The sequence below is a fragment of the Syngnathus acus genome, chromosome 10 (assembly GCF_901709675.1).
Source record: "Syngnathus acus chromosome 10, fSynAcu1.2, whole genome shotgun sequence".
Classification (NCBI taxonomy): Eukaryota; Metazoa; Chordata; class Actinopteri; order Syngnathiformes; family Syngnathidae; genus Syngnathus; species Syngnathus acus.
In genome coordinates this window covers 24,734,000-24,747,370 of record NC_051095.1, presented here as the reverse complement: position 1 = coordinate 24,747,370, position 13,371 = coordinate 24,734,000, and positions in this window count along the sequence as shown.

Sequence of the window (13,371 nt, the reverse complement as noted above, 5' to 3'; positions counted from 1 at the left end):
ATGGATGGATGGATGGATGGATGGATGGATGGATGGATGGATGAATGTACATACTCTAGGAACCAAAAGTTTAAGAAAACCACTGGAATGAGGAGTGCGGTGGTTGTGTGCATGCTAATCACTGATTTAAAATAGGACGGGATCTTGCCAATGTATGTTGCACAGTGTAGATCAGTGGTTCCCAAAGTGGGCGGTACCGCCCCCCTGGGGGCGGTGGAAAGATCTGGGGGGGCGGTGAGGAAGAAAGGGGCGGTAGGGGGGCGGTAGGGGGGCGGCAGTCGATTTGTACACAACACGCCGCTCTGGCCCAGTCAGATCCGACAGCATAGACTACAAAAGCAAAAGCTCAGGTTTGTAATTTCAAGCTTGTAATGTTCAGAATTTTATCTTATAATAAAAACCGCATTCTGGCGGTCAACATCATCTTGAGTTCAAGTCAACATGAAATTGGGGACTCGCCAGAACGCGCCGTGTTGTGTTGTGTTGAGCTGGTTAGGGCAGTGGTCCCCAACCACCGGGCCGCGGACCGGTACCGGTCCGTGGGTCACTTGGTACCGGGCCGCCAAGCCGCACAGAATTTTTTTTTTATCGACGATCAATTAATTCAGGTCAAGACACTCGTCCCGGTCACGTGACATGTTTCCCCAGTCGAGCCCGCAAAGCTAATATGTGGCGACAGGCTAACTAACCAGGCAGTGAAGCATTCAAAACTGCTTCAACACATGGAGACCAAGCATCCTGCAATAAAAGACAAACCTTAAATCACTTCGGGTGTCAAAATAAATTGGTTTACTAAATACTAAATTGGGTTTTATTTGTGAAATACACATTTGTGTTTAACCTTTCTCTTTTCAAATTGCAGCAAACCAAATATCAAGAAAGAGGTGTTTGTTTCCATATGTGCCTTGGGGGGGGGGCGCTAGGAATTCACTGGGGAGCCAAAGGGGGCGCCAGCCTGCAAAAGTTTGGGAACCACTGGTGTAGATGAACACAGACCACCTATGTCACTAATATTGTTCGGTCAATCATGATAGCAATGTGCATGATTTGCTGCTGTGTTCTGAGGAAATCAGCGCAGTCGTAACATCTCTTTTGGGAAAAGAAAAAAGTAAGACAAGGTTGGAGCAATACTACCTTTCTTTATTGCTCAAATAATAAAAACACAGTTGATTTCAAATGTCTTGCTCAAAATGTGAGTAGATTCAATCAAGTAGTGACCTTTCCATTAATTGCACAAAATTGACATGCTGCATCCATATGTTGGGTTAAAGATCATTTTCTTTCTGCAGTATATGGGTTATATCAGGTTTGGATGCTGAATGCTCAAATGTTATGGAACATGTGTTGGCAATGATAGATGAAATGAATGAAACATTGGACTTATTTATTATTTCGTGATAACATCTACCACACTAAGGCATATTGATATGTCTGGAATATTTTGCAATGTGATTTTACTTTTCCTAAGATATTGGATTCCATTCCTTGTGGTTTGTTATTAATTATAAAAAAACAAAGAATGCTATTTTCTTTGAAAATTAATCTATTAATCCCATACACTTCCAGTATCACAAGGCACAGGAACCAGTGCTAACTTTTTACCAGTAAATAACATTACCTGCTGGCAGATTGATTCATCATCTATTTTCCATGGACTTGGTTTTGCTGTGAAGTACAAACTGCTGCAGCGCATCCCGGAATCCCCTATTGGCACCAATGAAAAGCTGATGACATGGCACATTCCCCTGGCAAAGAAATGCTTTGCCACACTCATCAGTGCTTACGCACCAACTCTGGATATCCCCAAAAAATGTTTAATAATACGATTTATTCAGGTTTGGCGGGCCGGATTAAAAGTCCCCGTGGGCCGGATGTGGCCCGCGGGCCGTAGTTTGCCCATGCATGTCTGGATTAGGGGAAACCTGACAGAAGGCCTTGACGATAGGGTTGTGTATTGTGTTGTGTGATCATGTGAGTGTGTGCTTGAGTTTGAGTTTGAGTTTTGCACAGCAAAACATATTGTCTCGTTCCCATACAGACGACCTCGCTGAGTCCCAAACAGTGGCATGAATGCAGTCATGTGTCTGAGGGAGTGAGGGAGATAAGGAAGTGTCCGGTAGCATCGACATCTATGAGATAAAGGTCCAAGATAATGGTTGTTTTGGGAACAAGCTTTCAGTCAGCCTGAGTCTTTCACGGCTAACAATAAGCCGGAATGGTGATCAATTCTTAGACGTGAGCCATCAACGACATGTCTGTGGATATGCTATGAAAGATAGTATCATCATTCACTCAATCTCCCTGTCACATTAGGGAATTTTAGGTCGTCTTAAATCAGCTTGTTATTTTGTCAAAGCATTTTGTTATAACACGATCTTGTCAAAACTTTCAAAATAATACTACAGAATGCCTCTTGTCAAGATGTGCCTATGTGAGTGTGTATGCATTTCTGTGAATGTGTGTGTGTGTGTGTGTGTGTGTGTGTGTGTGTGTGTGTGTGTGTGTGTGTGTGTGTGTGTGTGTGTGTGTGTGTGTGTGCGTGCGTGCGTGCATGTGCATGTGTGTGTGCTTGTGCAGGTGCATGTTTATTTTGGTATGCACATTTTTAGTTTGGTCACTTATTTTGATCGAGCCTGCACGTCATTCATGTATATTCAGTGATTGCTCACGTTTTGAGGAAAAAAAAGATTTAACATGTCGTATGCAATCTATGCAAAAGGATTCACTTTTGAGTCATAAACATAAGTCGTTATAGAGTTTCGATCTTAGTTCTGTGCCTCAAAAATAGGTGGAGCACTAGTTAGCATGTCCGTCTCAGTTCAGTGTTTCTCATTGAAAGAGGTCGTAGGAAGATGCCAAATTTGACAAATAATTTTGTGACATCGGTTGACTTTTGTCCAAATTGTTCTGCATGGAGATGGAGCAGTAAAAATCTGGCTCAAATCTTCAAGAGATCATTGCTAGCTGGACTGGAATGTCTTATGATCCGCCTGCAGTTCTTAACAGAATGAGAATGGTTTAATATAAGATTAAGTTGTGCATGTTTCAATTTGTGCAGTAATCTCCAATTAAGTACTCCGACTAATGCTTCTCATGAAATTTGAAGGACCGGTACGTGAGAGCTCCAGGGTATCATATCACGTTGTTGTCTGGATTAATGTTTTGTCTCACCTGTCAACAACACACCCTCTTTGAGCATTCTTTGCACCTCAGTATGTGTGTATCACTGTGTATTTAAACTCATTAGTCGTGCATTAGCTATTTTTTGTTTCACACAAAACTCATTTTGCAGACTAACTAGGAGAAGGAAAAAATATTTACATCTAATTTACGTTTAACTTTTTATTTATTTGTTTGTTTTAAATAACAGAAAGGTCTTAAAGATGACAACCTGCATAATTCTTAGTGGTACTTTTACACGGTCATGGAATCAATTATTCATATAATAATATTGATTAGTGCAGACTTGAGAGTGCTCAGTAAAGCCATCATATGAATACCGCAGGCTTCTCCAAGATAATCACTCACTGTATTTTCACAAGGAATTTGATTATTAGAGTTATAAATCAGTTTGAAGTTGACAGCGATGTTGAGCGTGAGTCTTTGTCACAAATCTCATTTTGGTGCTTTTGAATTATAGCATCTAACTTTTACTGATGGATTTACTGTGAGATTATAGAGTCTGAGAATATTGATGCAATTCATGTGTTGATGGTGTATATTAAATATTTTACTGTCCAATTTTGAATATTTTGCTCAATAATAACCAGCTCAAGGGTTGGAAATAAGCAGCATGAGACACATTACATAATGATAAATGGTTGCAGTCACAAGCACAGACACTGCAACCAGACAAAAAATGTATTACCATGACCTATGTCCCAACATACATTAGTGCAGAAATGTAGCTACATAGCCAATCACTCAGTCCTAACCTATTGCTCTGTGTCACACTGCTTGAACACAGCTTTACATCCTACACCTATCTCCTTACCAGTATTAACACAACAAATTTGATTTAATTTTTTCTATCGGGGATCCTGTTCCTTAATGTGCTTCAGTTATCCTTCATACTGGCTGCAGAGATGGCAGAAATGTGTACCACCACATTACCAGTGTGCTCCAACTGCTCTTGCAAGTCACAGTACTTACATATTACTAGAACTTGCTTTTCTTTTCAATATTATGCTGTGTAGAGTAATGAATTACTGAGGTTTAAGTTGCTTTTAAATACTTTTTCTTTTAATCTGGTTTCATTTAGTTAATTGTCGCACGCATGGACGCAAATCACTCCACACACGCGGGGTTTGTTGTCAAAATAATAAATTTACTGAAACATACAGCACAACAGTGGCATTTACAGTCAAGACCTGGCGAAACTCCCGCTCACTGTCTCCTAACTTACGGTTACAGAGGACCCCCCCTTAGTTGTCCCAGGTGCCTTATTGAAATCCCCAAATACTAGCCAGTGATACACTACAATACTATTTGCATATAACGTGTTCAGAAACATTCACAAAGTAATTCAAAAAAAATAATTAACATGGCGGGTGAGTATGAATGTCCATTCAAATGTCCCAAAAACCACCATGGGCCCCACACTCGGGTGATTATGAATGTCCATTCAAATGTCCCCAAAACCACCATGGGCCCCACATAATATTGATTTAGATATTTTAAAAGGAAAATACAAAATTTGCAACCACACTGTAGCTAGTAAAGCTAACATACGTATTTCCTGAAGCATGCGGGTCAACAGTGCCCCTGGATCATAGTTCCCTCTATATTTCAATATTGTCTAGCTGTACTAGAGATAGTTTATGAAGCAAGCTACCGAGCACAAAGCAGGGGATTTGAAAGACTGCATAAAAAAATCCCAATTGCCGTAGTCCCTAACAGAATTAAAGTTCAGAAGAGCTGTCCACGGTGCTGAATTAGCAAAAACACTTTTGCAGTGAGACCACTTTTACACATTCTTATTCTCAAGTTGTGCAAACATCTAAAATCAAAATTGCGTTAGTCCCTAACAATCAAAAAGTTCATGAACCATGTCCGCGGTGCTGTATAGCAAGAACACTTCCCTATAGCCGAGGGGTGTCCAAACCTTTTGCAAGGAGGGCCAGATTTGATATTTGATATTGGGGGCCAATCGTTTTTTCGGACATTTTTTAACAACAAAAATTTCATGCAAATACACACTGTTATAAAACAAATTTCATTGTCCCAATTGTCTTTATTTTTAAATGACAAAATAACCAAATATAAGCCACTCAAGCAGATGTGAACAACTCTAAAAACACAAATTCTGCCTTTCATTCATATCTGCAGAGTCAGATAACATTGAACAAACTGTATGAAATACCTTAAATTTACACGAGTTTAAAATTATTTTTGCCTCATGAACATTTTAAACAGGAGTTATAAGTAATGAAAAGTTGGCTGTTATTATTAAAACTTAAAACAAGTGAATTATGCTCTTGTCATTTACAATATATTTCAGAAAGTAATAGTTTGTGTCACGTCTACAGGTTCATAACATCAACAGTATTAACATGGCCACTTCGTAATATTTAATATTAAGTAATATTTACTTTTGATTTACTTTTGACTTCCAGCCCCGCGTGAAGAATCACTGTTGTGATGCCAGTTCAGCTTGGAGCTGCTTCACTTGATCAGCGCGGTCACTCCCTGTTAGCTTGTCGTATGTGTTAGCATATTTAGTCTGATAGTGTCTCTCTAGGTTGAAATCCTTAAACAAGGCAACCGTCCGTCTCTTTAGAAATGAGACAAACACAATTGCCTTGATTTTCAGTGAAGTATTGTAATTCCAATTTCTCATGAAAGCGACGGCCCTCAATGTCAACTTTCCTCGTTTTCTTTGCAGTCGCCATGGCAGAAATGAGAGGAGAGGGGTGGTGTTGCCACCTTTTGGTAATAGGAGGAATTACAGTTTCAAGTTTCATGATTTTTTTATTCAGTTTGACAGTGCAGGCGGGCCATAAATAATACATTATAAGACCGAAGCAGCAGGCTGTATTAAATCTGACTGGGGGCCGGATTTGGCCCGCGGGCCGGACTTTGAACACGTCTGCTATAGCTGAAAGCGTGTGAAAGCTATTCACGAGGCTGCACTATCTACGGCGCAGAGCTATCCATAGCATTGAGCCCCACACGATGTGGAGTTTTCCATGGTGCTGCACTATATACTGCGCGGATCTATCCGCTTTCCTGATCGTTTGTCCATGGTGCTCAGCGCAGCCTGAAAATGCTATTGGAGCAATAGCAACCAAACGTTGCAGGTGGTCATTTCTTCATGTGCCTTGGTCAAATCGGCACTCTGAAGTCCCCAAAAGCATTTTTTTACTATGCCAACCTAACCACAGTGAAGGGAGGTGGACTAGGCTACAGCAGATGCCGGCTCATCAGGTCAAGGGGCTCCTCTGACTTGTGCTGATGCCTGCTACGTGGACGTGTGTTGTGCGCGCGCGTCTCGGCGCATGGACAATAAGAATGGCCGACCTAGCTACAGTAATAAGGATCTTTAACTATATGCTTTGGCCTGTGTGTTATGTATGTCAAATGTTTTAAATCTATGGTGGGAGAGCACTACTTTTGGATCAATAAGATTTTTATTTTCTTTATATAAATTTTGCGTGGGTTTTCTCCTGGCACTCCGGTTTCCTCCCACATCCCAAAAACATGCTTGGTAGGCTGATTGAGCACTCCAAATTGTCCCAAGGTGTGAGTGCGAGTGCGAATGGTTGTTTGTCTCTGTGTGCTCTGCGATTGGCTGGCAACCGGTTCAGGGTGTCCCCCGCCTCCTGCCCGATGACGGTGGGATAGGTTCCAGCACACCCGCGACCCCCGTGGGGACTAAGCGATACAGAAAATGGATGGATGGATGGATATATAAATTTTGGAATTAATATTTGGTGCAATAAATTAATTCCAGACTGTACACCATAAATAAAATTATCAACATACCGTAATTTTCGGACTATAAGTCGCACCGGAGTATAAGTCGCACCAGCCATAAAAGGCCCAAAAAAGTGAAAAAAAACATATATAAACCGCTCCGGAGTATAATTTATTCGACAAAATCCAACACCAAGAACAGTCATGAACGAGCAACAACAGGCTAAACGATAGGTATGCTAACGTGACATAAACACAAACTAAGAGCTGAGAACGGCCCTCACGTAAAATTCAGAGTTATTCAAAAAACTATTACGTAAATAACAAGTTTATAAAACCATCTGTGTCACTCCAATTCATTAAATCAATCGATCGTCCTTTATGTCAACAATGCCGGCCGGGTGCGCGCAGCTGATGGCGGTTGCATTTCAAAATATTCCACAGGCCCATATAACGATATATAAATTATATATCAAATAACTATTATATAAGCAATAATGTTATCAAACCATCTGTGCACTCTAAATCATTAAATCCATTGATCAAATTCCTCGTCCTTTGTCAACATCGCCGCGCGTGCGCCCTGACGTCAGCCTCGTCGTTATTCCACAGATCTACTATATAACTATATTGTAGCGTTAACAAAGTTCAAGGAAAGACGTGGGTTTGGTAAACGGCTCTTTATTTAACAAAACAAACTTACAGGAGTAGGACCGGGCGTGCGTAAAAGCATTGTCCGAGCCCCATCCACCGTCCCTGGACAGGCACCCGCCGAGCGCCGGCCCCCGACTTCAATCCACGGAAGTGAAAGAGAGCTCCGTCGAGTCAATCTTTGTCCTTTATGTAAACAACCGCCGCGCTGCTGACGCGCGGTCGCGACCGCGACGCCGCGTCAGCAGCGCGACCGCGCGTCAGCAGCGCGACCGCGCGTCAGCAGCGCGACCGCGCGTCAGCAGCGCGGCGGTTGTTTACATAAAGGACAAAGATTGACTCGACGGAGCTCTCTTTCACTTCCGTGGATTGAAGTCGGGGGCCGGCGCTCAGCCGGGTGGCTGTCCAGGGACAGTGGATGGGGCTCGGACAATGCTTTTACGCACGCCCGGTCCTACTCTACCGAGCTGTCTTTCACCTCCGTGGATGGAAGTCGAGGGCCGGCGCTCGGCCGGGTGGCTGTCCGGGGACGGTGGATGGGGCTCGGTCATGGCTTTTACGCACGCCCGGTACTATTCTATGGAGCTCTCTTCCATTTCCGTGGCTGGAAGTCCACGCCGCCACACGCCTGTAAGTTTGCTTTGTTAAATAAAGAGCCGTTTACCAAACCCACGTCTTTCCTTGAACTTTGTTAACGCTACAATATAGTTATATAGTAGATCTGTGGAATAACGACGAGGCAGCGCGACGCCGCGTCAGCAGCGCGGTGGTTGATTACATAAAGGACAAAGATTGACTCGACGGAGCTGCTGCTGACGCGATGTTGCGCTGCTGTCGTCACTTGAAATTCAAATTACAGTAATCCCTTGCTACATTGCGGTTCGTTTATCGCGGTTTCACTTTTTATTTTTTTTTTTTGGAAATGTTTTGGAAAAAAAAACATATATAAGTCGCTCCTGAGTATAAGTCGCCCCCCCACCCAAACTATGAAAAAAAACGCGACTTATAGTTCGAAAATTACGGTACTCTAATTAATTTACACACAAATAATAGTGATAATTGAATTATAATTGATAATTGGTCTCACAAAATAGCCAGCTAGCTCAAAATACAAAGTGGTAATGTATACTATAATACATTTTTATAATTTTTATGTGTAGCCAATGTTTATGAGAGATCTGCTGCACAGTACTTATGAGACAGCCAAAATGGTATGAAACATTCATCCGTTCAAAAGACGGCTCAGAATGACCCATGTAAGCACACAGACTTGAACCAACCCAGGATTAATGAAATAAATGACGCTGTTTTTATTGCAAGGTTTAGTCATTGCTACACACGGGCTTTCCCGGTGGTTACATTTATGGGTAAAAAATAGAAATGGTTCCGCATGGGACAAAAGCATGAAACAGAACGGATGTATTGCAGTTTGCTGCATTATTGATTAAACCACTCCCCAGGGTATGTGATACAGCCTAGCTGGGTCAATTTTCGTCTCTCGATTCCCAAGCACATACTTTCCTCATTGCTGTGATGCACTTTATTCAGTGTTTGTGTCTGTGTGTGTGTACAATTAAAACTAACTTTTTTGTGTACGGTATAAATGTGTATGGCTTAATTATTTTGCATAACAATTTTATGAGTTCAGTAACATCAAACAAACATTTTTCCTTTGGACTTACATTTAGTTACATCTAAATCAAACTTGATGTCAAAGTAAAATAATGTCTAAATAATTTTTCACGATCTAATCAACTACATTGTCCCATTTTAAATAGCAGAGTTTGAATGAACTACATGAAACACATTTTAGAGCGTAGTCGAGGAGACAAGAGTGATGTCAGCACAAATATGCAGGGACTTAGCTGCTGTATAAATACAAGTTTGGAGACTCCATGCTGAGAGGCACACTGCTGGAACCAAGCACAGCAAAAGCTGACCACAGAAAATATTGATGCTACACACCAAGAGCTGTTGCAGGCATATAAGTGTAACTGTGCATTTGCAAACAAAGTGGATAAATACCACACGTTATAATGGTAAAAACTGATAGAGTGTGTATGTGGGTCCATTTTGTCAAAAGTTATAGAAGAATCCTCCTGTTGCCCGTGCTTTTAAAAATGTCAATGACTTCATTTCAGTTGATTGGAATGTCCTTCTCAATTGCCGTTAAAAGAAGCTCTGAGAACTTCTCCTCTTGGATAAAGGTGCACATTTTTGTTTTAAATAGCTTTAATATATCAAAGGAACGTTCCACATTTGCTTTAGACACTGAAAATTTGCCGTACGTCTTCAGCAGCTCAGTGCAGTTAGGGAAAATGTGCAAAGATGTTTTTTGTTTTTTTTAGATCAGGGAAAGAATAGATGTCACACTGACTGATGAACGGGATGTGTATGACAAGTTCCGTCTCCAATTTTTCTTCCTCTTTAATGTTGGCATAGTTAATTTGCAGCTTGCAATTTCCCTGTTGGAATGCTTGCTGTTTTTTCTGGGACTGTCAGGGAATTCATGTCTGATGTGGAATTATTTTTTCCTCCAAAGCATCTCTGTAGCTCTTGTCAGTGCGGCCACTAAAACGTAATACACTTTAACACAAGAATACGCTTACACAGTAGAGAAAGTCTGGTTAGCAGTCGCTGTCGTGGCAGTAATCTTTAACGCTGATGAATTTTCCTCCTATGGCTTTACCTGGAATCTGATGCAGCCATCTCTGAAGCCTGTTTATAGATTTGCTCAAACTCTTCCTCTGTTCTATTGTTGGAAACACTTTGAAAAACTCCCCCAAAATTTTTTTATGGTCCATGTCTTTCTGCTGCAAAGCAACAGAGGCAATTGCAGTGACCTCAAAGATTAGACAGGTCATTATATTTTCCATAGGTATGAATGTGAGTGAGTCATCATCACAAATAGACATTATTACTAAAATGAACACTTGTTAATTTGATTGTTGTAGTCAACTATGTTCTAGATATGAGTACAAATTACATTTACACACAACTTTATAATCCATAAAATTTTCTAAACAAACATGTTTGCACTCTGGTGGTGGTATTTGCTAGATATGTAAACATATGGCTGCTTTAGAAGATGTCCTTCATAATTAGTTGAGGCCACATCTCTGTGATTACTTGGGGACAAACATTTCCATGTCCTCAAGGCTTAGCATCAAAAGGTACTGACCTATTGAATTTTGCAGGGTAGCTATGGTGAGCCGTTTGATCATAAAGATTGCTGAGACATTTTTTTCACCTGTGTACATTTTACATCTGCAGTGCATTAGTATGAAATGATATAAGTTAGTCTACCAGTGTGATGGATTATAATTTCAAATGAGTTTCAAGAGTTTGAAATAGATTTGTCAGACTGTAAAATCCCATTAGCTTTTGCAGCACTGAAGCACTAAACACATTTCCAAGTAAATTATACCAAGAGCTCTTGGCACCAGCGACCACAATATGTGTCATGTGAATATATATTACTTCCCACATCTCTGCTCACAAACAGGCACGATGTGAGAAACACTTCTCTGTTCCAACTTTGGTCTGTAGCCAGACAGCATCCTTGAAGTGGAATATAAAAACATTGGACATTGAAATAATAAGATGGTATAGGCACCACGAGTTCAGTGAAGGGGCAATGATATGCTACGTACTAAATGATTTGCCTGCCGTGAGACCATGGTAATCACCTGCGAGGTATATCGACCCGAGGACTAATAGATGTCAACTGTTGCACACCCTGGCAATCGCGGACATGGTCATCTATATTATTTTTAATGGTGTAATATGCAGAGGTATGAGTATGTCACAATCAAGTTTTAAGTTGTAAACCTTAAGTCTCGAGCAAGTTCCAAGTTACTGTGAGGATTAAATAAATCAACTCATCTGTGTGTGGGTGTGTGTACATATATTGCTAATCAATTCATATATATATATATATATATATTTATATATAAATATATATATATATATATATATATATAGTGATCACTCGTTTTTCACGGTTCCAGAACCACCCGCGAAAAAAAAAACCCCGCGAAGTAAAAACAGTATATGCGTTATTGAGAATACCAATGCATTGAAATTTCCAACACAGTGTTTCTTGTTGTTGGGCGGCCCGCTGGAACACTGAACATGACCGCCTCACAGTTAAGAGGGTGCCGGTTCGATTCCACCTCCGACGCTCCCTGTGTGGAGTTTGCATGTTCTGCCCGTGCCCGCGTGGGTTTTCTCCGGGCACTACGGTTTTCTCCCACATTCCAAAAACATGCTTGGTAGGCCGATTTAGCACTCGAAATTGCCCCTAGGTGTGAATGAGAGTGTGGATGGTTGTTCGTCTCTGTGTGCCCTGCGATTGGCTGGCAACCGATTCAGGGTGTCCCCCGCCTACTACCGGATGACTGCTGGGATAGGCTCCAGCACGCCCACGACCCCCAGTGGGGATAAAGCGGTACAGAAAATGGATGGATGGTTTACCTTGGCAAACAATGCAAAGTGTCCAACCTCAGAATTACCACACTACACAAATGCTGTTAAATGTAGACCACTTTTTCCCTTGACACTACTACTCATCTATTGGCCACCCAAACTCAAACAAATCATCTCAGAAATACATGACCTTCTCACATCACTCTGCACTTCATCTTCAAATGTTGTAATTCTCTGCGACATAAATATCCATGTAGATAAGCCTTCCTGCCCGTTTGCCCGTGAATTCATGCAACTCCTTGACTGCCTCCACCTCTAACAACATGTCCATGTCCCTACTCATAGGAAGGGCCACACACTGGACTTGGTCATCACTGACACCACCACCCCGGTCAGCAACCTAGTTGCCTATGACATGGGAGTGTCCGACCACAAGGTCATTTCCATGGCTCTGCCTTTCCCCCCCTCCCACACTAAACCAGAGGGGCAAATACATTTCAGAAACCTCAAACGCATAAAGCCGGACACCCTAACTACAGACCTCAATCATCTGTGCTCTGCCACCCATTCATCTGCATTCTACAGCACATCCCTGAGCAGTGTTCTGGACACCCATGCCCCATTACAAACTTGAACTGTCTCCTTTTCTCAATCAGCTCCCTGGTTCACCAGCGAGCTCCGGAAAATGAAGGCGGCTGGGCGTGTCTCGGGACGTATAGTCCACAAAAAGGCCATCAAGGACCATCAAAAGGCCTACTCTAAGTCGCTCAGGTAGGCACAAGCAAAGTTCTACTCTTATATCATCAAAAACAGTCTTGGCAACTCGAAGCAGCTTTTCTCAACTATAAACCACTACCTGAAACCGCAAACTCCCACAAATAGAACAACAATTGAACAACGCAACAACTTCCTTTCGTTCTTCAGAACGAAAATAGATAATATTCGCTCTTCCCTCTCTGCTGCCTCCACTCCATCCGTTCTGACTGCCAGCCCACAGCCTCTGGACTGCTTTTCCCCCACTACACAGCAGGAAGTTGAGAAAACCATCTATCGCATGAAACTAGACGACAGGAACACTGGGCGTGGACAGGAATGGAACACAACAGTAGACACCGACAGGGAGAAACAGACGGGCAGGGCTTAAATACACAAGGTAACAAGAGGAAGCAGGTGACAGACATTACGGTAACGAAAGGGGTGTGGCTGAGGGAAGTTGCCGGCCGAGTGTGATCTGGCACGGGCGTGACAAAACCGCCTTTACTCCACCATCGGACCCTGCAACACCGCTCTGGAATGGTTCATAACCTATCTCTCCGAACGAACCGAGTGCGTATCCTTGGGAGGTGCAAAGTCCCGGACTCAGCCTGTCACCTGTGG